The sequence below is a fragment of the Taudactylus pleione genome, unplaced genomic scaffold (assembly GCF_031769625.1).
Source record: "Taudactylus pleione unplaced genomic scaffold, aTauple2 ptg000726l, whole genome shotgun sequence".
NCBI lineage: Eukaryota > Metazoa > Chordata > Amphibia > Anura > Myobatrachidae > Taudactylus > Taudactylus pleione.
In genome coordinates this window covers 324,465-351,335 of record NW_028285128.1, presented here as the reverse complement: position 1 = coordinate 351,335, position 26,871 = coordinate 324,465, and positions in this window count along the sequence as shown.

Below are 26,871 nucleotides of genomic sequence, written 5' to 3'. Positions count from 1 at the left end.
CTTAGAAAAATATTAATATATATGTGATGGTTATGTGATGCTTAGAAAACATTTTCATATGAAAATTATTCAATGCTATGATTTACATTCAAACATTATTATAAATCAGATATAAATGTCTTACCAGTCTAGGCCGACCTTGGCAGGCACAGAGGAGTACACTGTGCCGACCCTCCAAGTAAGGGTCAGTTACGCTCCTTAATTATCCTCAGCTTGACATCCGGGGGGCCTGCATCCAGGAGTCTCTCACCAGTCTTGACTCTAGGTGGCTTCACTTGGAAAAAAAACAGAAAGTGTAACATCTTTTTAAAGACCCTTTGCTACACCAGTGTAGTGATCTATCTGATCTTTCTGAAGTCAAGGGGTCTTTTGTTCTTCTTATAGTGACTTTCTTCAAGATATCTCTTCTACTTCCAAAGATCTTGATGGCTCCCCACCGACCAACTAACGTTTCCTTGTTTGAGTGGCTATTAGAAGAAAAGGCGAACATTCAGAACTGTCACGCAGTAAGTCGTGAATGGCTCACTGTTGTTACTCCTGACTGTCCCATGCACAGGAAGCCAAGATTGACTCTTAGGCAGCGCCAAATGCAATACCCCTCAAGCCAATCAATTAGGTTGAATCTTCTGTTTCAAGCGCACCAAAGCCACGGTTCAATGCAATGCTCAAAAGAGCTGTCTTTTCCAGCGTTTGGGACCCAGCAAGATCAATCTCCGCAGCAGCTCTCTCTCTTTTTCCATAGATTTCTGGTTTCACACGCTAAGTAGATCTCGGCGCCCGCAGCCCTCGGCCTCCTTATTACATCGCAGTTATATTTTTATATAACTGACGTAAATAATGATGTTAAAAGTTACCACTTATTATATGTCACAATAAAATATTATTTTTTATTAGTTTCAAAGTTTTTTGTGGTGCAATAAAAAAAATGAGGTGTCTTGGTTCAAATTTGTTATGTGTCTTAGAAAAATATTAATATATATGTGATGGTTATGTGATGCTTAGAAAACATTTTCATATGATAATTATTCAATGCTATGATTTGCATTCAAACATTATTATAAATCAGATATAAATGTCTTACCAGTCTAGGCCGACCTTGGCAGGCACAGAGGGGTACCCTGTGCCGACCCTCCCCGTAAGGGTCAGTGACGCTCCATAATGATCCTCAGCTTGACATCCGGGGGGCCTGCATCCAGGAGTCTCTCACCAGTCTTGACTCTATGTGGCTTCACTTGGAAAAAAAACAGAAAGTGTAACATCTTTTTAAAGACCCTTTGCTACACCAGTGTAGTGATCTATCTGATCTTTCTGAAGTCAAGGGGTCTTTTGTTCTTCTTATAGTGACTTTCTTCAAGATAGCTCTTCTACTTCCAAAGATCTTGATGGCTCCCCACCGACGAACTAACGTTTCCACGTTTGAGTGGCTATTAGAAGAAAAGGCGAACATTCGAACTGTCACGCAGTAAGTCGTGAATGGCTCACTGTTGTTACTCCTGACTGTCCCATGCACAGGAAGCCAAGATTGACTCTTAGGCAGCGCCAAATGCAATGCCCCTCAAGCCAATCAATTAGGTTGAATCTTCTGTTTCAAGCGCACCAAAGCCACGGTTCAATGCAATGCTCAAAAGAGCTGTCTTTTCCAGCATTTGGGACCCAGCAAGATCAATCTCCGGAGCAGCACCCTCTCTTTTTCCATAGATTTCTGGTTTCCCGCGCTAAGTAGATCTCGGCGCCCGCAGACCTCGGCCTCCTTGTTACATCGCAGTTATATTTTTATATAACTGACGTAAATAATGATGTTAAAAGTTACCACTTATTATATGTCACAATAAAATATTATTTTTTATTAGTTTCAAAGTTTTTTGTGGTGCAATAAAAAAAATGATGTGTCTTGGTTAAAATTTGTTATGTGTCTTAGAAAAATATTAATATATATGTGATGGTTATGTGATGCTTAGAAAACATTTTCATATGATAATTATTCAATGCTATGATTTGCATTCAAACATTATTATAAATCAGATATAAATGTCTTACCAGTCTAGGCCGACCTTGGCAGGCACAGAGGGGTACCCTGTGCCGACCCTCCCCGTAAAGGTCAGTGACGCTCCATAATGATCCTCAGCTTGACATCCGGGGGGCCTGCATCCAGGAGTCTCTCACCAGTCTTGACTCTATGTGGCTTCACTTGGAAAAAAAACAGAAAGTGTAACATCTTTTTAAAGACCCTTTGCTACACCAGTGTAGTGATCTATCTGATCTTTCTGAAGTCAAGGGGTCTTTTGTTCTTCTTATAGTGACTTTCTCCAAGATATTTCTTCTACTTCGGAAGAACTAGATGGCTCCCTGTCCACCGACGAACTAACGTTTCCATGTTTGAGCGGTTATTACATGAAAAAGCGAGTGGGCAGAACTGTCACACACTATGTCGTGAAAGGCTCACGTGGTTACTCCTGACTGTCCCATGCACAGGAAGCCAAGATTGACTCTTAGGCAGCGCCAAATGCAATGCCCCTCAAGCCAATCAATTAGGTTGAATCTTCTGTTTCAAGCGCACCAAAGCCACGGTTCAATGCAATGCTCAAAAGAGCTGTCTTTTCCAGCATTTGGGACCCAGCAAGATCAATCTCCGGAGCAGCACCCTCTCTTTTTCCATAGATTTCTGGTTTCCCGCGCTAAGTAGATCTCGGCGCCCGCAGACCTCGGCCTCCTTGTTACATCGCAGTTATATTTTTATATAACTGACGTAAATAATGATGTTAAAAGTTACCACTTATTATATGTCACAATAAAATATTATTTTTTATTAGTTTCAAAGTTTTTTGTGGTGCAATAAAAAAAATGATGTGTCTTGGTTAAAATTTGTTATGTGTCTTAGAAAAATATTAATATATATGTGATGGTTATGTGATGCTTAGAAAACATTTTCATATGATAATTATTCAATGCTATGATTTGCATTCAAACATTATTATAAATCAGATATAAATGTCTTACCAGTCTAGGCCGACCTTGGCAGGCACAGAGGGGTACCCTGTGCCGACCCTCCCCGTAAAGGTCAGTGACGCTCCATAATGATCCTCAGCTTGACATCCGGGGGGCCTGCATCCAGGAGTCTCTCACCAGTCTTGACTCTATGTGGCTTCACTTGGAAAAAAAACAGAAAGTGTAACATCTTTTTAAAGACCCTTTGCTACACCAGTGTAGTGATCTATCTGATCTTTCTGAAGTCAAGGGGTCTTTTGTTCTTCTTATAGTGACTTTCTCCAAGATATTTCTTCTACTTCGGAAGAACTAGATGGCTCCCTGTCCACCGACGAACTAACGTTTCCATGTTTGAGCGGTTATTACATGAAAAAGCGAGTGGGCAGAACTGTCACACACTATGTCGTGAAAGGCTCACGTGGTTACTCCTGACTGTCCCATGCACAGGAAGCCAAGATTGACTCTTAGGCAGCGCCAAATGCAATGCCCCTCAAGCCAATCAATTAGGTTGAATCTTCTGATTCAATCCCACCAAAGCCACGGTTGAACACAGTACTCAAAAGAGCTGTGTTTTCCAGTGTTTGGGACCCAGCGAGTTCAATCTCCGGTGCAGCTCCTACTCTTTTTCCATAGACTTCAGGATTCCCGTGCTAAGTAGATCTCGGCGAACGCAGCCCTCGGCCACCTTGTTACATCACAGTTATATTTTTATATAACTGATGTGAAAAATTACGTTAACAGTTACCCCTTATTATGTGTCACAATCAAATATTATTTTTTATTAGTTAGAAAGCTTTTTGTGGTGCAATAAAAAAAAATGATGTGTCTTGGTTAGAATTTGTTATGTGTATTAGAAAAATATTACTATATGTGATGGTTATATGTTGTTATATGATGCTTAGAAAACATTTTTATATGAAAATTATTTAATGCTATTATTTGCATTCAAACATTATTACCAATCAGATATGAATGTCTTACCAGTCAAGGCCGATCTCGACGGGTACAGAGGGGTACCCTGTGCCGACCATCCCCGTAAGGGTCAGTGACGCTCCCTAATGATCCTCAGCTTCACATCCGGGGGGCCTGCATCCAGGAGTCTCTCACCAGTCTTGACTCTATGTGGCTTCACTTGGAAAATAAACAGAAAGTGTAACGTCTTTTTAAAGACCCTTTGCTACACCAGTGTAGTGATCTATCTGATCTTTCTGATGTCAAGGAGTCTTTTGTTCTTCTTATAGTGACTTTCTCCAAGATATCTCTTCTACTTCGAAAGAACTTGATGGCTCCCTGTCCACCGACGAACTATTGTTTTCATGTTTGAGCGGTTATTACATGAAAAAGCAAGGGGGCAGAACTGTCACACAGTATGTCGTGAAAGGCTCACTGTGGTTACTCTTGACTGTCCCATGCACAGGAAGCCAAGATTGACTCTTAGGCAGCGCCAAATGCAATGCCCCTCAAGCCAATCAATTAGGTTGAATCTTCTGATTCAATCCCACCAAAGCCACTGTTGAACACAGTACTCAAAAGAGCTGTCTTTTCCAGCGTTTGGGACCCAGCGAGTTCAATCTCCGGTGCAGCTCCTACTCTTTTTCCATAGACTTCCGTATTCCCGCGCTAAGTAGATCTCGGCGCCCGCAGCCCTCGGCCACCTTGTTACATCGCAGTAATATTTTTATATAACTGACGTAAATAATGATGTTAAAAGTTACCCCTTATTATATGTCACAATAAAATATTTTTTTTTATTAGTTTCAAAGTTTTTTGTGGTGCAATAAAAAAAAATTATGTGTCTTGGTTAAAATTTGTTATGTGTATTAGAAAAATATTACTATATGTGATGGTTATATGTTGTTATATGATGCTTAGAAAACATTTTGATATGAAAATTATTTAATGCTATTATTTGAATTCAAACATTATTATCAATCAGATATGAATGTCTTACCAGTCTAGGCCGATCTCGACGGGTACAGAGGGGTACCCTGTGCCGACCATCCCCGTAAGGGTCAGTGACGCTCCCTAATGATCCACAGCTTGACATCCAGGGGGCGTGCATCCAGGAGTCTCTCACCAGTCTTGACTCTAGGTGGCTTCACTTGGAAAAAAACAGAAAGTGTAACGTATTTTTAATGACCCCTTGCTACACCAGTGTAGTGATCAATCTGATCTTTCTGATGTCAAGGGGTCTTTTGTTCTTCTTATAGCGACTTTCTCCAAGATATCTCTTCTACTTCGGAAGAATTTGATGGCTCCCTGTCCACCGACGAACTAACGTTTCCATGTTTGAGCGGTTATTACATGAAAAAGCGAGTGGGCAGAACTGTCACACACTATGTCGTGAAAGGCTCACGTGGTTACTCCTGACTGTCCCATGCACAGGAAGCCAAGATTGACTCTTAGGCAGCGCCAAATGCAATGCCCCTCAAGCCAATCAATTAGGTTGAATCTTCTGATTCAATCCCACCAAAGCCACGGTTGAACACAGTACTCAAAAGAGCTGTGTTTTCCAGTGTTTGGGACCCAGCGAGTTCAATCTCCGGTGCAGCTCCTACTCTTTTTCCATAGACTTCAGGATTCCCGTGCTAAGTAGATCTCGGCGAACGCAGCCCTCGGCCACCTTGTTACATCACAGTTATATTTTTATATAACTGATGTGAAAAATTACGTTAACAGTTACCCCTTATTATGTGTCACAATCAAATATTATTTTTTATTAGTTAGAAAGCTTTTTGTGGTGCAATAAAAAAAAATGATGTGTCTTGGTTAGAATTTGTTATGTGTATTAGAAAAATATTACTATATGTGATGGTTATATGTTGTTATATGATGCTTAGAAAACATTTTTATATGAAAATTATTTAATGCTATTATTTGCATTCAAACATTATTACCAATCAGATATGAATGTCTTACCAGTCAAGGCCGATCTCGACGGGTACAGAGGGGTACCCTGTGCCGACCATCCCCGTAAGGGTCAGTGACGCTCCCTAATGATCCTCAGCTTCACATCCGGGGGGCCTGCATCCAGGAGTCTCTCACCAGTCTTGACTCTATGTGGCTTCACTTGGAAAATAAACAGAAAGTGTAACGTCTTTTTAAAGACCCTTTGCTACACCAGTGTAGTGATCTATCTGATCTTTCTGATGTCAAGGAGTCTTTTGTTCTTCTTATAGTGACTTTCTCCAAGATATCTCTTCTACTTCGAAAGAACTTGATGGCTCCCTGTCCACCGACGAACTATTGTTTTCATGTTTGAGCGGTTATTACATGAAAAAGCAAGGGGGCAGAACTGTCACACAGTATGTCGTGAAAGGCTCACTGTGGTTACTCTTGACTGTCCCATGCACAGGAAGCCAAGATTGACTCTTAGGCAGCGCCAAATGCAATGCCCCTCAAGCCAATCAATTAGGTTGAATCTTCTGATTCAATCCCACCAAAGCCACTGTTGAACACAGTACTCAAAAGAGCTGTCTTTTCCAGCGTTTGGGACCCAGCGAGTTCAATCTCCGGTGCAGCTCCTACTCTTTTTCCATAGACTTCCGTATTCCCGCGCTAAGTAGATCTCGGCGCCCGCAGCCCTCGGCCACCTTGTTACATCGCAGTAATATTTTTATATAACTGACGTAAATAATGATGTTAAAAGTTACCCCTTATTATATGTCACAATAAAATATTTTTTTTTATTAGTTTCAAAGTTTTTTGTGGTGCAATAAAAAAAAATTATGTGTCTTGGTTAAAATTTGTTATGTGTATTAGAAAAATATTACTATATGTGATGGTTATATGTTGTTATATGATGCTTAGAAAACATTTTGATATGAAAATTATTTAATGCTATTATTTGAATTCAAACATTATTATCAATCAGATATGAATGTCTTACCAGTCTAGGCCGATCTCGACGGGTACAGAGGGGTACCCTGTGCCGACCATCCCCGTAAGGGTCAGTGACGCTCCCTAATGATCCACAGCTTGACATCCAGGGGGCGTGCATCCAGGAGTCTCTCACCAGTCTTGACTCTAGGTGGCTTCACTTGGAAAAAAACAGAAAGTGTAACGTATTTTTAATGACCCCTTGCTACACCAGTGTAGTGATCAATCTGATCTTTCTGATGTCAAGGGGTCTTTTGTTCTTCTTATAGCGACTTTCTCCAAGATATCTCTTCTACTTCGGAAGAATTTGATGGCTCCCTGTCCACCGACGAACTAACGTTTCCATGTTTGAGCGGTTATTACATGAAAAAGCGAGGGGGCAGAACTGTCACACAGTAGGTCGTGAAAGGCTCACTGTGGTTACTCCTGACTGTCCCATGCACAGGAAGCCAAGATTGACTCTTAGGCAGCGCCAAATGCAATGCCCCTCAAGCCAATCAATTAGGTTGAATCTTCTGTTTCAAGCGCACCAAACGACGGTTCAACGCAATGCTCAAAAGAGCTGTCTTTTCCAGCATTTGGGACCCAGCAAGTTCAATCTCCGGAGCAGCTCCCACTCTTTTTCCATAGATTTCAGGTTTCCCGCGCTAAGTAGATCTCGGCGCCCGCAGCCCTCGACCACCTTGTTACATCGCCGTTATATTTTTATGTAACTGACGTAAATAATGATGTTAAAAGTTACCACTTATAATATGTCACAATAAAATATAATTTTTTATTAGTTTCAAAGATTTTTGTGGTGCAATAAAAAAAATGATGTGTCTTGGTTAAAATTTGTTATGTGTCTTAGAAAAATATTAATATATATGTGATGGTTATGTGATGCTTAGAAAACATTTTCATATGAAAATTATTCAATGCTATGATTTACATTCAAACATTATTATAAATCAGATATAAATGTCTTACCAGTCTAGGCCGACCTTGGCAGGCACAGAGGAGTACACTGTGCCGACCCTCCAAGTAAGGGTCAGTTACGCTCCTTAATTATCCTCAGCTTGACATCCGGGGGGCCTGCATCCAGGAGTCTCTCACCAGTCTTGACTCTATGTGGCTTCACTTGGAAAAAAAACAGAAAGTGTAACATCTTTTTAAAGACCCTTTGCTACACCAGTGTAGTGATCTATCTGATCTTTCTGAAGTCAAGGGGTCTTTTGTTCTTCTTATAGTGACTTTCTTCAAGATATCTCTTCTACTTCCAAAGATCTTGATGGCTCCCCACCGACCAACTAACGTTTCCTTGTTTGAGTGGCTATTAGAAGAAAAGGCGAACATTCAGAACTGTCACACAGTAAGTCGTGAATGGCTCACTGTTGTTACTCCTGACTGTCCCATGCACAGGAAGCCAAGATTGACTCTTAGGCAGCGCCAAATGCAATGCCCCTCAAGCCAATCAATTAGGTTGAATCTTCTGTTTCAAGCGCACCAAAGCCACGGTTCAATGCAATGCTCAAAAGAGCTGTCTTTTCCAGCGTTTGGGACCCAGCAAGATCAATCTCCGCAGCAGCTCTCTCTCTTTTTCCATAGATTTCTGGTTTCCCGCGCTAAGTAGATCTCGGCGCCCGCAGCCCTCGGCCTCCTTGTTACATCGCAGTTATATTTTTATAAAACAGACGTAAATAATGATGTTAAAAGTTACCACATATTATATGTCACAATAAAATATTATTTTTTATTAGTTTCAAAGTTTTTTGTGGTGCAATAAAAAAAATGATGTGTCTTGGTTAAAATTTGTTATGTGTCTTAGAAAAATATTAATATATATGTGATGGTTATGTGATGCTTAGAAAACATTTTCATATGATAATTATTCAATGCTATGATTTGCATTCAAACATTATTATAAATCAGATATAAATGTCTTACCAGTCTAGGCCGACCTTGGCAGGCACAGAGGGGTACCCTGTGCCGACCCTCCCCGTAAGGGTCAGTGACGCTCCATAATGATCCTCAGCTTGACATCCAGGGGGCCTGCATCCAGGAGTCTATCACCAGTCTTGACTCTATGTGGCTTCACTTGGAAAAAAAACAGAAAGTGTAACATCTTTTTAAAGACCCTTTGCTACACCAGTGTAGTGATCTATCTGATCTTTCTGAAGTCAAGGGGTCTTTTGTTCTTCTTATAGTGACTTTCTTCAAGATATCTCTTCTACTTCCAAAGATCTTGATGGCTCCCCACCGACCAACTAACGTTTCCTTGTTTGAGTGGCTATTAGAAGAAAAGGCGAACATTCAGAACTGTCACGCAGTAAGTCGTGAATGGCTCACTGTTGTTACTCCTGACTGTCCCATGCACAGGAAGCCAAGATTGACTCTTAGGCAGCGCCAAATGCAATGCCCCTCAAGCCAATCAATTAGGTTGAATCTTCTGTTTCAAGCGCACCAAAGCCACGGTTCAATGCAATGCTCAAAAGAGCTGTCTTTTCCAGCGTTTGGGACCCAGCAAGATCAATCTCCGCAGCAGCTCTCTCTCTTTTTCCATAGATTTCTGGTTTCCCGCGCTAAGTAGATCTCGGCGCCCGCAGCCCTCAGCCTCCTTGTTACATCGCAGTTATATTTTTATAAAACAGACGTAAATAATGATGTTAAAAGTTACCACATATTATATGTCACAATAAAATATTATTTTTTATTAGTTTCAAAGTTTTTTGTGGTGCAATAAAAAAAATGATGTGTCTTGGTTAAAATTTGTTATGTGTCTTAGAAAAATATTAATATATATGTGATGGTTATGTGATGCTTAGAAAACATTTTCATATGATAATTATTCAATGCTATGATTTGCATTCAAACATTATTATAAATCAGATATAAATGTCTTACCAGTCTAGGCCGACCTTGGCAGGCACAGAGGGGTACCCTGTGCCGACCCTCCCCGTAAGGGTCAGTGACGCTCCATAATGATCCTCAGCTTGACATCCAGGGGGCCTGCATCCAGGAGTCTATCACCAGTCTTGACTCTATGTGGCTTCACTTGGAAAAAAAACAGAAAGTGTAACATCTTTTTAAAGACCCTTTGCTACACCAGTGTAGTGATCTATCTGATCTTTCTGAAGTCAAGGGGTTTTTTGTTCTTCTTATAGTGACTTTCTTCAAGATAGCTCTTCTACTTCCAAAGATCTTGATGGCTCCCCACCGACGAACTAACGTTTCCACGTTTGAGTGGCTATTAGAAGAAAAGGCAAACATTTGAACTGTCACGCAGTAAGTCGTGAATGGCTCACTGTTGTTACTCCTGACTGTCCCATGCACAGGAAGCCAAGATTGACTCTTAGGCAGCGCCAAATGCAATGCCCCTCAAGCCAATCAATTAGGTTGAATCTTCTGTTTCAAGCGCACCAAAGCCACGGTTCAATGCAATGCTCAAAAGAGCTGTCTTTTCCAGCGTTTGGGACTCAGCAAGATCAATCTCCAGAGCAGCTCCCTCTCTTTTTCCATAGATTTCTGGTTTCCCGCGCTAAGTAGATCTCGGCGCCCGCAGCCCTCGGCCTCCTTATTACATCGCAGTTATATTTTTATATAAGTGACGTAAATAATGATGTTAAAAGTTACCACTTATTATATGTCACAATAAAATATTATTTTTTATTAGTTTCAAAGTTTTTTGTGGTGCAATAAAAAAAATGATGTGTCTTGGTTAAAATTTGTTATGTGTCTTAGAAAAATATTAATATATATGTGATGGTTATGTGATGCTTAGAAAACATTTTCATATGATAATTATTCTATGCTATGATTTGCATTCAAACATTATTATAAATCAGATATAAATGTCTTACCAGTCTAGGCCGACCTTGGCAGGCACAGAGGGGTACCCTGTGCCGACCCTCCCCGTAAGGGTCAGTGACGCTCCATAATGATCCTCAGCTTGACATCCGGGGGGCCTGCATCCAGGAGTCTCTCACCAGTCTTGACTCTATGTGGCTTCACTTGGAAAAAAAACAGAAAGTGTAACATCTTTTTAAAGACCCTTTGCTACACCAGTGTAGTGATCTATCTGATCTTTCTGAAGTCAAGGGGTCTTTTGTTCTTCTTATGGTGACTTTCTCCAAGATATTTCTTCTACTTCGGAAGAACTAGATGGCTCCCTGTCCACTGACGAACTAACGTTTCCATGTTTGAGCGGTTATTACATGAAAAAGCGAGTGGGCAGAACTGTCACACACTATGTCGTGAAAGGCTCACGTGGTTACTCCTGACTGTCCCATGCACAGGAAGCCAAGATTGACTCTTAGGCAGCGCCAAATGCAATGCCCCTCAAGCCAATCAATTAGGTTGAATCTTCTGATTCAATCCCACCAAAGCCACGGTTGAACACAGTACTCAAAAGAGCTGTCTTTTCCAGTGTTTGGGACCCAGCAAGTTCAATCTCCGGTGCAGCTCCTACTCTTTTTCCATAGACTTCAGGATTCCCGCGCTAAGTAGATCTTGGCGCACGCAGCCCTCGGCCACCTTGTTACATCACAGTTATATTTTTATATAACTGATGTGAAAAATTACGTTAACAGTTACCCCTTATTATGTGTCACAATAAAATATTATTTTTTATTAGTTAGAAAGCTTTTTATGGTGCAATAAAAAAAAATGATGTGTCTTGGTTAGAATTTGTCATGTGTATTAGAAAAATATTACTATATGTGATGGTTATATGTTGTTATATGATGCTTAGAAAACATTTTTATATGAAAATTATTTAATGCTATTATTTGCATTCAAACATTATTACCAATCAGATATGAATGTCTTACCAGTCTAGGCCGATCTCGACGGGTACAGAGGGGTACCCTGTGCCGACCATCCCCGTAAGGGTCAGTGACGCTCCCTAATGATCCTCAGCTTCACATCCGGGGGGCCTGCATCCAGGAGTCTCTCACCAGTCTTGACTCTATGTGGCTTCACTTGGAAAATAAACAGAAAGTGTAACGTCTTTTTAAAGACCCTTTGCTACACCAGTGTAGTGATCTATCTGATCTTTCTGATGTCAAGGAGTCTTTTGTTCTTCTTATAGTGACTTTCTCCAAGATATCTCTTCTACTTCGAAAGAACTTGATGGCTCCCTGTCCACCGACGAACTAACGTTTTCATGTTTGAGCGGTTATTACATGAAAAAGCGAGGGTGCAGAACTGTCACACAGTATGTCGTGAAAGGCTCACTGTGGTTACTCTTGACTGTCCCATGCACAGGAAGCCAAGATTGACTCTTAGGCAGCGCCAAATGCAATGCCCCTCAAGCCAATCAATTAGGTTGAATCTTCTGATTCAATCCCACCAAAGCCACTGTTGAACACAGTACTCAAAAGAGCTGTCTTTTCCAGCGTTTGGGACCCAGCGAGTTCAATCTCCGGTGCAGCTCCTACTCTTTTTCCATAGACTTCCGTATTCCCGCGCTAAGTAGATCTCGGCGCCCGCTGCCCTCGGCCACCTTGTTACATCGCAGTAATATTTTTATATAACTGACGTAAATAATGATGTTAAAAGTCACCCCTTATTATGTGTCACAATAAAATATTTTTTTTTATTAGTTTCAAAGTTTTTTGTGGTGCAATAAAAAAAAATTATGTGTCTTGGTTAAAATTTGTTATGTGTATTAGAAAAATATTACTATTTGTGATGGTTATATGTTGTTATATGATGCTTAGAAAACATTTTGATATGAAAATTATTTAATGCTATTAATTGAATTCAAACATTATTATCAATCAGATATGAATGTCTTACCAGTCTAGGCCGATCTCGACGGGTACAGAGGGGTACCCTGTGCCGACCATCCCCGTAAGGGTCAGTGACGCTCCCTAATGATCCACAGCTTGACATCCAGGGGGTGCAGGCCCCCAGGATGTCAAGCTGTGGATCATTAGGGAGCGTCACTGACCCTTAGAGTCAAGACAGGAGTCTCTCACCAGTCTTGACTCTAGGTGGCTTCACTTTGAAAAAAACAGAAAGTGTAACGTATTTTTAATGACCCCTTGCTACACCAGTGTAGTGATCAATCTGATCCTTATGATGTCAAGGGGTCTTTTGTTCTTCTTATAGCGACTTTCTCCAAGATATCTCTTCTACTTCGGAAGAATTTGATGGCTCCCTGTCCACCGACGAACTAACGTTTCCATGTTTGAGCGGTTATTACATGAAAAAGCGAGGGGGCAGAACTGTCACACAGTATGTCGTGAAAGTCTCACTGTGGTTACTCCTGACTGTCCCATGCACAGGAAGCCAAGATTGACTCTTAGGCAGCGCCAAATGCAATGCCCCTCAAGCCAATCAATTAGGTTGAATCTTCTGATTCAATCCCACCAAAGCCACTGTTGAACACAGAACTCAAAAGAGCTGTCTTTTCCAGCGTTTGGGACCCAGCGAGTTCAATCTCCGGTGCAGCTCCTACTCTTTTTCCATAGACTTCCGTATTCCCGCGCTAAGTAGATCTCGGCGCCCGCAGCCCTCGGCCACCTTGTTACATCGCAGTAATATTTTTATATAACTGACGTAAATAATGATGTTAAAAGTTACCCCTTATTATGTGTCACAATAAAATATTATTTTTTATTAGTTTCAAAGTTTTTTGTGGTGCAATAAAAAAAAATTATGTGTCTTGGTTAAAATTTGTTATGTGTATTAGAAAAATATTACTATATGTGATGGTTATATGTTGTTATATGATGCTTAGAAAACATTTTGATATGAAAATTTTTTAATGCTATTATTTGAATTCAAACATTATTATCAATCAGATATGAATGTCTTACCAGTCTAGGCCGATCTCGACGGGTACAGAGGGGTACCCTGTGCCGACCATCCCCGTAAGGGTCAGTGACGCTCCCTAATGATCCACAGCTTGACATCCAGGGGGCGTGCATCCAGGAGTCTCTCACCAGTCTTGACTCTAGGTGGCTTCACTTGGAAAAAAACAGAAAGTGTAACGTATTTTTAATGACCCCTTGCTACACCAGTGTAGTGATCAATCTGATCTTTCTGATGTCAAGGGGTCTTTTGTTCTTCTTATAGCGACTTTCTCCAAGATATCTCTTCTACTTCGGAAGAATTTGATGGCTCCCTGTCCACCGACGAACTAACGTTTCCATGTTTGAGCGGTTATTACTAGGGGTGTGCACCGGCCACTTTTCGTGTTTTGTTTTTTGGTTTTGGATCTGGATCTTTCTTCGTGTTTTGGATCTGGATTGGTTTTGCCAAAACCACCCTTCCGTGTTTTGGGTTCTGGGTTTTGTGTTTTGGATCTGTATTTTTTTGAAAAAAAGCATAAAAACAGCTAAAATCACAGAATTTGTAGGTTTTTCTGCTCCTATGCTATTATTAACCTCAATAACCTTAATTTCCACTCATTTCCAGTCTATTCTGAACACCTCACACCTCACAATAGTGTTTTTATGTCCAAAAGGTTGCACCGAGGTAGCTGGATGACTATGCTAAGCGACACGAGTGGGCGGCACAAACACGTGACCCATCTAGGAGTGACACTGCAGTGGCAGACAGGATGGCAGTTAGAAAAACTAGGCCCCAAACTGTACATAATGCAAAGAAAAAAAGAGGTGCAAGATGGAATTGTCCTTGGGCCCTCCCACCCACCCTTATGTTGTATAAACAGGACATGCACACTTTAACAAATCAATCATTTCAGCGCCAGGGTCTGCCACACAACTGTGGCTGAAATGATTGGTTCGTTTGGGCCCCCACAAAACAAGCTGGCAATTAATGTGTCCCTGCACAAACTGGCTCTACGGAGGCAAGATGTCATCCTCATCCTCCTCATCCACCGATTCCTCACCCTCTTCAGTGTGTACATCCTCATCCTCACAAAGTATTAACTCGTCCCCACTTGAATCCACCACCACAGGTCCCTCTGTACGTTCTGGAGGCTGGTCTCCCTGGAAGAGCTGATAATTCATTTTGATGAACATCATCTTCTCCACATTCTGTGGAAGCAACCTCCTACGCCTTTCGCTGACAAGGTTCCCGGCTGCACTAAACACTCTTTCGGAGTACACACTGGAGGGGGGGCAACTCAGGTAAAATAGAGCCAGTTTGTACAGGGGCCTCCAAATTGCCTCTTTTTCCTGCCAGTACAGGTATGGACTGTCTGACATGCCTACTTGGATGCTGTCACCGATGTAATCCTCCACCATTCTGTCAATGGTGACAGTATCATATGCAGTGACAGTAGACATGTCAGAAATTGTTGCCAGGTCCTTCAGTCCGGACCAGATGTCCAAACTTGGTCCTGCCTGCCCTGCATCACCGCCAGCGGGTTGCTTAGGATACCTAAGTTTTTTCCTGGCAGCCCCAGTTGCGGGAGAAAATGAAGAAGGAGCCGTTGACGTGTCACGTTCCGCTTCAGCTGACAGTGTGTTCACCAGCAGGTCTTTGCACCTCTGCAGGCTTGTGTCGGCCGGAAAGAGAGACACCACATAGGCTTTAAACCTAGGATCGAGCACGGTGGCCAAAATGTAGTGGTCTGATTTCAACAGATTGACCACCCTGGAATCCTGGCAAAGCGAATGAAGGGCTTCATCCACAAGTCCCACATGCCGAGCGGAATCGCTCCGTCTTAGCTCCTCCTTCACTTTCTCCAGCTGCTTCTGCAAAAGCCTGATGAGGGGAATGACCTGACTCAAGCTGGCAGTGTCTGAACTGACTTCACGTGTGGCAAGTTCGAAGGGCTGAAGAACCTTGCACAACACGGAAATCATTCTCCACTGCGCTTGAGTCAGGTGCATACCCCCTCCTTTGCCTATGTCATAGGTGGATGTATAGGCTTGTATGGCCTTTTGCTGCTCCTCCATCCTCTGAAGCATATAGAGGGTTGAGTTCCACCGCGTCACAACCTCTTGCTTCAGGTGATGGCGGGGCAGGTTCAAGAGTGTTTGCTGGCGCTCCAGTCTTCGGCACGCAGTCGCTGAATGGCGAAAGTGGCCAGAAATTTTTCGGGCCACCCAAAGCGTCTCCTGCACGCCCCTGTCGCTTTTCAGAAAATTCTGCACCACCAAGTTTATTGTGTGAGCAAAACATGGGACATGCTGGAATTTGCCCAGATGTAATGCCCGCACAATATTGGTGGCGTTGTCAGATATCACAAATCCCCAGGAGAGTCTAAGTGGGGTAAGCCACTGGGCGATGATTTCCCTCAGTTTCTCTAAGAGGTTGTCGGCGGTGTGCCTCTTACTGAAACCGGTGATACACAGCGTAGCCTGCCTTGTAACGAGCTGGCGTTTCTGAGATGCTGCTACTGGTGACGCTGCTGCTGTTGCTGCGTAAGGTGATACATCTACCCAGTGGGCTGTCACAGTCATATAGTCCTTAGTCTGCCCTGTTCCACTTGTCCACATGTCCGTGGTTAAGTGGACATTGTGTACAACGGCATTTTTCAGGACACTGAGGACACTTTTTCTGACGTTTCTGTACAGTCTCGGTATCGCCTGCCTAGTGAAGTGGAATCTAGACGGGATTTGGAACCGGGGACACACTACCTCCATCAATTGTCTAAATCCCACTGCACTAATGGCGGATACCGGACGCACGTCTAACACCAACATAGCAGTCAAGGCCTCAGTATTACGTTTTGCTTCAGGATGACTGCTGTCGTACTTCATCCTCCTCGCTAAGGACTGTTGGAGGGTCAATTGTTTAGTAAAAGTAGTGGTGTTCCTACTTCCTCTCTGGGATGATGAACGACTCCCAGCAGCAGCAGCAACAGCAGCAGCGGCAGCAGTAGGCGTAGCAATGCAGGATCCTCCGGAGGAATCCCGGATAGGAGAGTCAGTCATGCCAGTGATATGGCCTGCAGGACTACTTCCGATCCTGACTAAGGAGGAAATTGACGAGGAGGGAGTTGACGGTGTGGTTTGCAGGCGCTTGGATACAACAGGACAACGGGATTTGGGTGTCCCTGGACTGCTTACGGTCTGAGCCAAAGTTTCTGAACTTGACAGTAACTTTTTATGAACGCGCTGCAGGTGCCGTATAAGGGAGGATGTTCCTAGGTGGTTGACGTCCCTACCCCTACTTATTTCACCTTTACATATGGTACATATGGCAAGACAGTTGTTGTCCGGATTTGGATAGAAATATTGCCAGACCAAAGAGGTGGAATGTTTGGTCTTCTGCCCAGGCATGACCGTGATGGGCTTTTTCATCCCACGGACAACAACTGTCTCCCCCGGAGCCTGATTTAAACAAACCACATCACCATCAGAATCCTCCCCGCCAACTTCCTCCTCAGCGCCAGCTACACCAGTATCCTCATCCTGTTGTACTTCAACAGTGACATCTTCAATTTGCATATCAGCAAGTGGACTGTGGGTGCTCCTTTCAGCACTTGCAGGGGGCGTGCAAATGGTGGAAAGAGCCACCTCTTCCCGTCCAGTGCTGGGAAGGTCAGGCATCGCAACCACCACCACACTTGGACTCTCCTTGGGGATTTGTGATATCTTCTTAGAAAGCACAGTTCTTCGCTGTGCTTTTGCCAGCTTAACTCTTTTGATTTTTTTAGTGGGAGGAGTGCTTCCATCGTCATGTGAAGCTGAACCACTAGTCATGAACATACTAGGGATCGACCTTAGCCGTTCCTTGCCACTCCGTGTCGTAAATGGCATATTGGCAAGTTTACGTTTCTCTTCAGCTGATTTAAATGTCTTTTTCAAGGTCATTTTCCTGAACTTTGCCATTTGGGATTGTATGTGCCCTCTACTATGACATTGGGCATCGGCCTTGGCAGACGACGTTGATGGCATGTTATCGTCTATGTCATGACTAGTGGCAGCAGCTTCAGCACTAGGAGGAAGTGGTTCTTGATCTTTCTCTATTTTATTTTTATCGGAGAAAGTTTGGTCCTCCATTTATGTTATATCGATTTGATATATACGTGCGGCTAAACACAGAAAATAATTTTTTTTTTGGTTTGGACTGGAGTGTACTTTGGGGGTTACAGCACCCTTTAACGGTCAAGCCAGCCGGCCCTTTACTTATGACACAGGCGCACGCTTGGCACTACTTTGTTGATGCACGTGCGGCTACTGCGCACACAATTCACAAACACAGAAAATAATTTTTTTTTGGTTTGGACTGGAGTGTACTTTCGGGGGTTACAGCACCCTTTAACGGTCAAGCCAGCCGGCCCTTTACTTAAGACACAGGCGCACGCTTGGCACTACTTTGTTGATGCACGTGCGGCTACTGCGCACACAATTCACAAACACAGAAAATAATTTTTTTTTAGGTTTGGACTGGAGTGTACTTTCGGGGGTTACAGCACCCTTAACGGTCAAGCCAGCCGGCCCTTTACTTATGACACAGGCGCACGCTTGGCACTACTTTGTTGATGCACGTGCGGCTACTGCGCACACAATTCACAAACACAGAAAATAATTTTTTTTTGGTTTGGACTGGAGTGTACTTTCGGGGGTTACAGCACCCTTTAACGGTCAAGCCAGCTCGCCCTTTACTTATGACACAGGCGCACGCTTGGCACTACTTTGTTGATGCACGTGCGGCTACTGCGCACACAATTCACAAACACAGAAAATAATTTTTTTTTAGGTTTGGACTGGAGTGTACTTTCGGGGGTTACAGCACCCTTAACGGTCAAGCCAGCTGGCCCTTTACTTATGACACAGGCGCACGCTTGGCACTACTTTGTTGATGCACGTGCGGCTACTGCGCACACAATTCACAAACACAGAAAATAATTTTTTTTTTGGTTTGGACTGGAGTGTACTTTCGGAGGGGTTACAGCACCCTTAACGGTCAAGCCAGCCGGCCCTTTACTTATGACACAGGCGCACGCTTGGCACTACTTTGTTGATGCACGTGCGGCTACTGCGCACACAATTCACAAACACAGAAAATAATTTTTTTTTGGGTTTGGACTGGAGTGTACTTTCGGGGGTTACAGCACCCTTAACGGTCAAGCCAGCCGGCCCTTTACTTATGACACAGGCGCACGTTTGGCACTACTTTGTTGATGCACGTGCGGCTACTGCGCACACAATTCACAAACACAGAAAATAATTTTTTTTTTGGTTTGGACTGGAGTGTACTTTCGGGGGTTACAGCACCCTTAACGGTCAAGCCAGCCGGCCCTTTACTTATGACACAGGCGCACGTTTGGCACTACTTTGTTGATGCACGTGCGGCTACTGCGCACACAATTCACAAACACAGAAAATAATTTTTTTTTTGGTTTGGACTGGAGTGTACTTTCGGGGGTTACAGCACCCTTAACGATCAAGCCAGCCGGCCCTTTACTTATGACACAGGCGCACGCTTGGCACTACTTTGTTGATGCACGTGCGGCTACTGCGCACACAATTCACAAACATAGAAAATAATTTTTTTTTTGGTTTGGACTGGAGTGTACTTTCGGGGGTTACAGCACCCTTAACGGTCAAGCCAGCCGGCCCTTTACTTATGACACAGGCGCATGCTTGGCACTACTTTGTTGATGCACGTGCGGCTACTGCGCACACAATTCACAAACACAGAAAATAATTTTTTTTTGGTTTGGACTGGAGTGTACTTTCGGGGGTTACAGCACCCTTTAACGGTCAAGCCAGCCGGCCCTTTACTTATGACACAGGCGCACGCTTGGCACTACTTTGTTGATGCACGTGCGGCTACTGCGCACACAATTCACAAACACAGAAAATATATTATTTTTTTAGCACTTGGGGGGAGCACCCCTGATGGACAGAGCACCCCCTGGACAACACTACAGCACCCCTTTAGGACTGGGACACTGCACAGGACTTTGGAGTGGACACAGCCCCTATGGAGAACTGACTGCACAACACAGTCCAGCCAGCCCCTATGGACTTTGAAGTAGTGGACACAGCCCCTATTAACAACAGCAGCACAGCACAACACAGCCAGCCCCTATGGACTTTGAAGTAGTGGACAACAGCAGCACTACACTACACTACACTACACAGCACTAACTCCCACCCTCCCTCTTCACTGTCCACAGCCGAGTGAGAAAATGGCGCCGACGCGGGTACCTTATATAGGATCCAAAACCCGCGAGACTCGGAAGGCGGGATGATGACGTTTTGCCTCGATGTCAGATCCGAGTCAGGCGGGAAAAGTCGAGCCTGACTCGGATCGGACTCGGATCGGGGGGGCTCGGGGGGGTTCGGATTTCAGAAATCCGAACCCGCTCACCCCTAGTTATTACATGAAAAAGCGAGGGGGCAGAACTGTCACACAGTAGGTCGTGAAAGGCTCACTGTGGTTACTCCTGACTGTCCCATGCACAGGAAGCCAAGATTGACTCTTAGGCAGCGCCAAATGCAATGCCCCTCAAGCCAATCAATTAGGTTGAATCTTCTGTTTCAAGCGCACCAAACGACGGTTCAACGCAATGCTCAAAAGAGCTGTCTTTTCCAGCATTTGGGACCCAGCAAGTTCAATCTCCGGAGCAGCTCCCACTCTTTTTCCATAGATTTCAGGTTTCCCACGCTAAGTAGATCTCGGCGCCCGCAGCCCTCGACCACCTTGTTACATCGCAGTTATATTTTTATGTAACTGACGTAAATAATGATGTTAAAAGTTACCACTTATAATATGTCACAATAAAATATAATTTTTTATTAGTTTCAAAGATTTTTGTGGTGCAATAAAAAAAATGATGTGTCTTGGTTAAAATTTGTTATGTGTCTTAGAAAAATATTAATATATATGTGATGGTTATGTGATGCTTAGAAAACATTTTCATATGAAAATTATTCAATGCTATGATTTACATTCAAACATTATTATAAATCAGATATAAATGTCTTACCAGTCTAGGCCGACCTTGGCAGGCACAGAGGAGTACACTGTGCCGTCCCTCCAAGTAAGGGTCAGTTACGCTCCTTAATTATCCTCAGCTTGACATCCGGGGGGCCTGCATCCAGGAGTCTCTCACCAGTCTTGACTCTATGTGGCTTCACTTGGAAAAAAAACAGAAAGTGTAACATCTTTTTAAAGACCCTTTGCTACACCAGTGTAGTGATCTATCTGATCTTTCTGAAGTCAAGGGGTCTTTTGTTCTTCTTATAGTGACTTTCTTCAAGATATCTCTTCTACTTCCAAAGATCTTGATGGCTCCCCACCGACCAACTAACGTTTCCTTGTTTGAGTGGCTATTAGAAGAAAAGGCGAACATTCAGAACTGTCACGCAGTAAGTCGTGAATGGCTCACTGTTGTTACTCCTGACTGTCCCATGCACAGGAAGCCAAGATTGACTCTTAGGCAGCGCCAAATGCAATGCCCCTCAAGCCAATCAATTAGGTTGAATCTTCTGTTTCAAGCGCACCAAAGCCACGGTTCAATGCAATGCTCAAAAGAGCTGTCTTTTCCAGCGTTTGGGACCCAGCAAGATCAATCTCCGCAGCAGCTCTCTCTCTTTTTCCATAGATTTCTGGTTTCCCGCGCTAAGTAGATCTCGGCGCCCGCAGCCCTCGGCCTCCTTGTTACATCGCAGTTATATTTTTATAAAACAGACGTAAATAATGATGTTAAAAGTTACCACATATTATATGTCACAATAAAATATTATTTTTTATTAGTTTCAAAGTTTTTTGTGGTGCAATAAAAAAAATGATGTGTCTTGGTTAAAATTTGTTATGTGTCTTAGAAAAATATTAATATATATGTGATGGTTATGTGATGCTTAGAAAACATTTTCATATGATAATTATTCAATGCTATGATTTGCATTCAAACATTATTATAAATCAGATATAAATGTCTTACCAGTCTAGGCCGACCTTGGCAGGCACAGAGGGGTACCCTGTGCCGACCCTCCCCGTAAGGGTCAGTGACGCTCCATAATGATCCTCAGCTTGACATCCAGGGGGCCTGCATCCAGGAGTCTATCACCAGTCTTGACTCTATGTGGCTTCACTTGGAAAAAAAACAGAAAGTGTAACATCTTTTTAAAGACCCTTTGCTACACCAGTGTAGTGATCTATCTGATCTTTCTGAAGTCAAGGGGTTTTTTGTTCTTCTTATAGTGACTTTCTTCAAGATAGCTCTTCTACTTCCAAAGATCTTGATGGCTCCCCACCGACGAACTAACGTTTCCACGTTTGAGTGGCTATTAGAAGAAAAGGCGAACATTCGAACTGTCACGCAGTAAGTCGTGAATGGCTCACTGTTGTTACTCCTGACTGTCCCATGCACAGGAAGCCAAGATTGACTCTTAGGCAGCGCCAAATGCAATGCCCCTCAAGCCAATCAATTAGGTTGAATCTTCTGTTTCAAGCGCACCAAAGCCACGTTTCAATGCAATGCTCAAAAGAGCTGTCTTTTCCAGCGTTTGGGACCCAGCAAGATCAATCTCCAGAGCAGCTCCCTCTCTTTTTCCATAGATTTCTGGTTTCCCGTGCTAAGTAGATCTCGGCGCCCGCAGCCCTCGGCCTCCTTATTACATCGCAGTTATATTTTTATATAACTGACGTAAATAATGATGTTAAAAGTTACCACTTATTATATGTCACAATAAAATATTATTTTTTATTAGTTTCAAAGTTTTTTGTGGTGCAATAAAAAAAATGAGGTGTCTTGGTTCAAATTTGTTATGTGTCTTAGAAAAATATTAATATATATGTGATGGTTATGTGATGCTTAGAAAACATTTTCATATGATAATTATTCTATGCTATGATTTGCATTCAAACATTATTATAAATCAGATATAAATGTCTTACCAGTCTAGGCCGACCTTGGCAGGCACAGAGGGGTACCCTGTGCCGACCCTCCCCGTAAGGGTCAGTGACGCTCCATAATGATCCTCAGCTTGACATCCGGGGGGCCTGCATCCAGGAGTCTCTCACCAGTCTTGACTCTATGTGGCTTCACTTGGAAAAAAAACAGAAAGTGTAACATCTTTTTAAAGACCCTTTGCTACACCAGTGTAGTGATCTATCTGATCTTTCTGAAGTCAAGGGGTCTTTTGTTCTTCTTATAGTGACTTTCTCCAAGATATTTCTTCTACTTCGGAAGAACTAGATGGCTCCCTGTCCACTGACGAACTAACGTTTCCATGTTTGAGTGGTTATTACATGAAAAAGCGAGTGGGCAGAACTGTCACACACTATGTCGTGAAAGGCTCACGTGGTTACTCCTGACTGTCCCATGCACAGGAAGCCAAGATTGACTCTTAGGCAGCGCCAAATGCAATGCCCCTCAAGCCAATCAATTAGGTTGAATCTTCTGATTCAATCCCACCAAAGCCACGGTTGAACACAGTACTCAAAAGAGCTGTCTTTTCCAGTGTTTGGGACCCAGCGAGTTCAATCTCCGGTGCAGCTCCTACTCTTTTTCCATAGACTTCAGGATTCCCGCGCTAAGTAGATCTTGGCGCACGCAGCCCTCGGCCACCTTGTTACATCACAGTTATATTTTTATATAACTGATGTGAAAAATTACGTTAACAGTTACCCCTTATTATGTGTCACAATAAAATATTATTTTTTATTAGTTAGAAAGCTTTTTGTGGTGCAATAAAAAAAAATGATGTGTCTTGGTTAGAATTTGTCATGTGTATTAGAAAAATATTACTATATGTGATGGTTATATGTTGTTATATGATGCTTAGAAAACATTTTTATATGAAAATTATTTAATGCTATTATTTGCATTCAAACATTATTACCAATCAGATATGAATGTCTTACCAGTCTAGGCCGATCTCGACGGGTACAGAGGGGTACCCTGTGCCGACCATCCCCGTAAGGGTCAGTGACGCTCCCTAATGATCCTCAGCTTCACATCCGGGGGGCCTGCATCCAGGAGTCTCTCACCAGTCTTGACTCTATGTGGCTTCACTTGGAAAATAAACAGAAAGTGTAACGTCTTTTTAAAGACCCTTTGCTACACCAGTGTAGTGATCTATCTGATCTTTCTGATGTCAAGGAGTCTTTTGTTCTTCTTATAGTGACTTTCTCCAAGATATCTCTTCTACTTCGAAAGAACTTGATGGCTCCCTGTCCACCGACGAACTAACGTTTTCATGTTTGAGCGGTTATTACATGAAAAAGCGAGGGGGCAGAACTGTCACACAGTATGTCGTGAAAGGCTCACTGTGGTTACTCTTGACTGTCCCATGCACAGGAAGCCAAGATTGACTCTTAGGCAGCGCCAAATGCAATGCCCCTCAAGCCAATCAATTAGGTTGAATCTTCTGATTCAATCCCACCAAAGCCACTGTTGAACACAGTACTCAAAAGAGCTGTCTTTTCCAGCGTTTGGGACCCAGCGAGTTCAATCTCCGGTGCAGCTCCTACTCTTTTTCCATAGACTTCCGTATTCCCGCGCTAAGTAGATCTCGGCGCCCGCAGCCCTCGGCCACCTTGTTACATCGCAGTAATATTTTTATATAACTGACGTAAATAATGATGTTAAAAGTCACCCCTTATTATGTGTCACAATAAAATATTATTTTTTATTAGTTTTAAAGTTTTTTGTGGTGCAATAAAAAAAAATTATGTGTCTTGGTTAAAATTTGTTATGTGTATTAGAAAAATATTACTATATGTGATGGTTATATGTTGTTATATGATGCTTAGAAAACATTTTGATATGAAAATTTTTTAATGCTATTATTTGAATTCAAACATTATTATCAATCAGATATGAATGTCTTACCAGTCTAGGCCGATCTCGACGGGTACAGAGGGGTACCCTGTGCCGACCCTCCCCGTAAGGGTCAGTGACGCTCCCTAATGATCCACAGCTTGACATCCAGGGGGCCTGCATCCAGGAGTCTCTCACCAGTCTTGACTCTAGGTGGCTTCACTTGGAAAAAAACAGAAAGTGTAACGTCTTTCTAAAAACCCCTTGCTACACCAGTGTAGTGATCAATCTGATCTTTCTGATGTCAAGGGGTCTTTTGTTCTTCTTATAGCGACTTTCTCCAAGATATCTCTTCTACTTCAGAAGACTTTGATGGCTCCCTGTCCACCGACGAACTAACGTTTCCATGTTTGAGCTGTTATTTCATGAAAAAGCGAGGGGGCAGAACTGTCACACAGTAGGTCGTGAAAGGCTCACTGTGGTTACTCCTGACTGTCCCATGCACAGGAAGCCAAGATTGACTCTTAGGCAGCGCCAAATGCAATGCCCCTCAAGCCAATCAATTAGGTTGAATCTTCTGTTTCAAGCGCACCAAAGCCACGGTTCAATGCAATGCTCAAAAGAGCTGTCTTTTCCAGCGTTTGGGACCCAGCAAGATCAATCTCCGGAGCAGCTCCCTCTCTTTTTCCATAGATTTCTGGTTTCCCGCGCTAAGTAGATCTCGGCGCCCGCAGCCCTCGGCCTCCTTGTTACATCGCAGTTATATTTTTATATAACTGACGTAAATAATGATGTTAAAAGTTACCACTTATTATATGTCACAATAAAATATTATTTTTTATTAGTTTCAAAGTTTTTTGTGGTGCAATAAAAAAAATGATGTGTCTTGGTTAAAATTTGTTATGTGTCTTAGAAAAATATTAATATATATGTGATGGTTATGTGATGCTTAGAAAACATTTTCATATGATAATTATTCAATGCTATGATTTGCATTCAAACATTATTATAAATCAGATATAAATGTCTTACCAGTCTAGGCCGACCTTGGCAGGCACAGAGGGGTACCCTGTGCTGACCCTTCCCTGTAGGGGTCAGCGACGCGCCTTCCTGATCCTCAGCTTGACACTCGGGCGGCCTTCATCCAGGTGTCTCTCACCAGTCTTGACTCTAGGTGGCTTCACTTGGAAAAAAACCAGAAAGTGTAACGTCTTTTTATAGACCCCTTGCTACACCAGTGTAGTGATCTATCTGATCTTTCTGATGTCAAGGGGTCTTTTGTTCTTCTTATAGTGACTTTCTCCAAGATATCTCTTCTAATTCGGAAGAACTTGATGGCTCCCTGTCCACTGACGAACTAACGTTTCCATGTTTGAGCGGTTATTACATGAAAAAGCGAGGGAGCAGAACTGTCACGCAGTATGTCGTGAAAGGCTCACTGTGGTTACTCCTGACTATCCCATGCACAGGAAGCCAAGATTGACTCTTAGGCAGCGCCAAATGCAATGACCCTCAAGCCAATCAATTAGGTTGAATCTTCTGATTCAATCCCACCAAAGCCACGGTTGAACACAGTACTCAAAAGAGCTGTCTTTTCCAGCGTTTGGGACCCAGCGAGTTCAATCTCCTATGCAGCTCCTACTCTTTTTCCATAGACTTCAGGATTCCCGCGCTAAGTAGTCTCGGCGACCGCAGCCCTCAGCCACCTTGCTACATCGCAGTTATATTTTTATATAACTGATGTGAAAAATTATGTTAACAGTTACCCCTTATTATGTGTCACAATAAAATATTATTTTTTATTAGTTAGAAAGCTTTTTGTGGTGCAATAAAAAAAAATGATGTGTCTTGGTTAAAATTTGTTATGTGTATTAGAAAAATATTCCTATATGTGATGGTTATATGTTGTTATATGATGCTTAGAAAACATTTTCATATGAAAATTATTTAATGCTATTATTTGCATTCAAACAATATTATCAATCAGATAAGAATGTCTTACCAGCCTAGGCCGATCTCGACGGGTACAGAGGGGTACCCTGTGCCGACCCTCCCCGTAAGGGTCAGTGACGCTCCTTAATGATCCTCAGCTTGACATCCGGGGGGCCTGCATCCAGGAGTCTCTCACCAGTCTTGACTCTAGGTGGCTTCACTTGGAAAAAAACCCAGAAAGTGTAACGTCTTTTTAAACACCCCTTGCTGCACATGTGTAGAGATCTATCTGATCTTTCTGATGTCAAGGGGTCTTTTGTTCTTCTTATAGTGACTTTCTTCAAGATAGCTCTTCTACTTCCAAAGATCTTGATGGCTCCCCACCGACGAACTAACATTTCCATGTTTGAGTTGCTATTAGAAGAAAAGGCGAACATTCAGAACTGTCA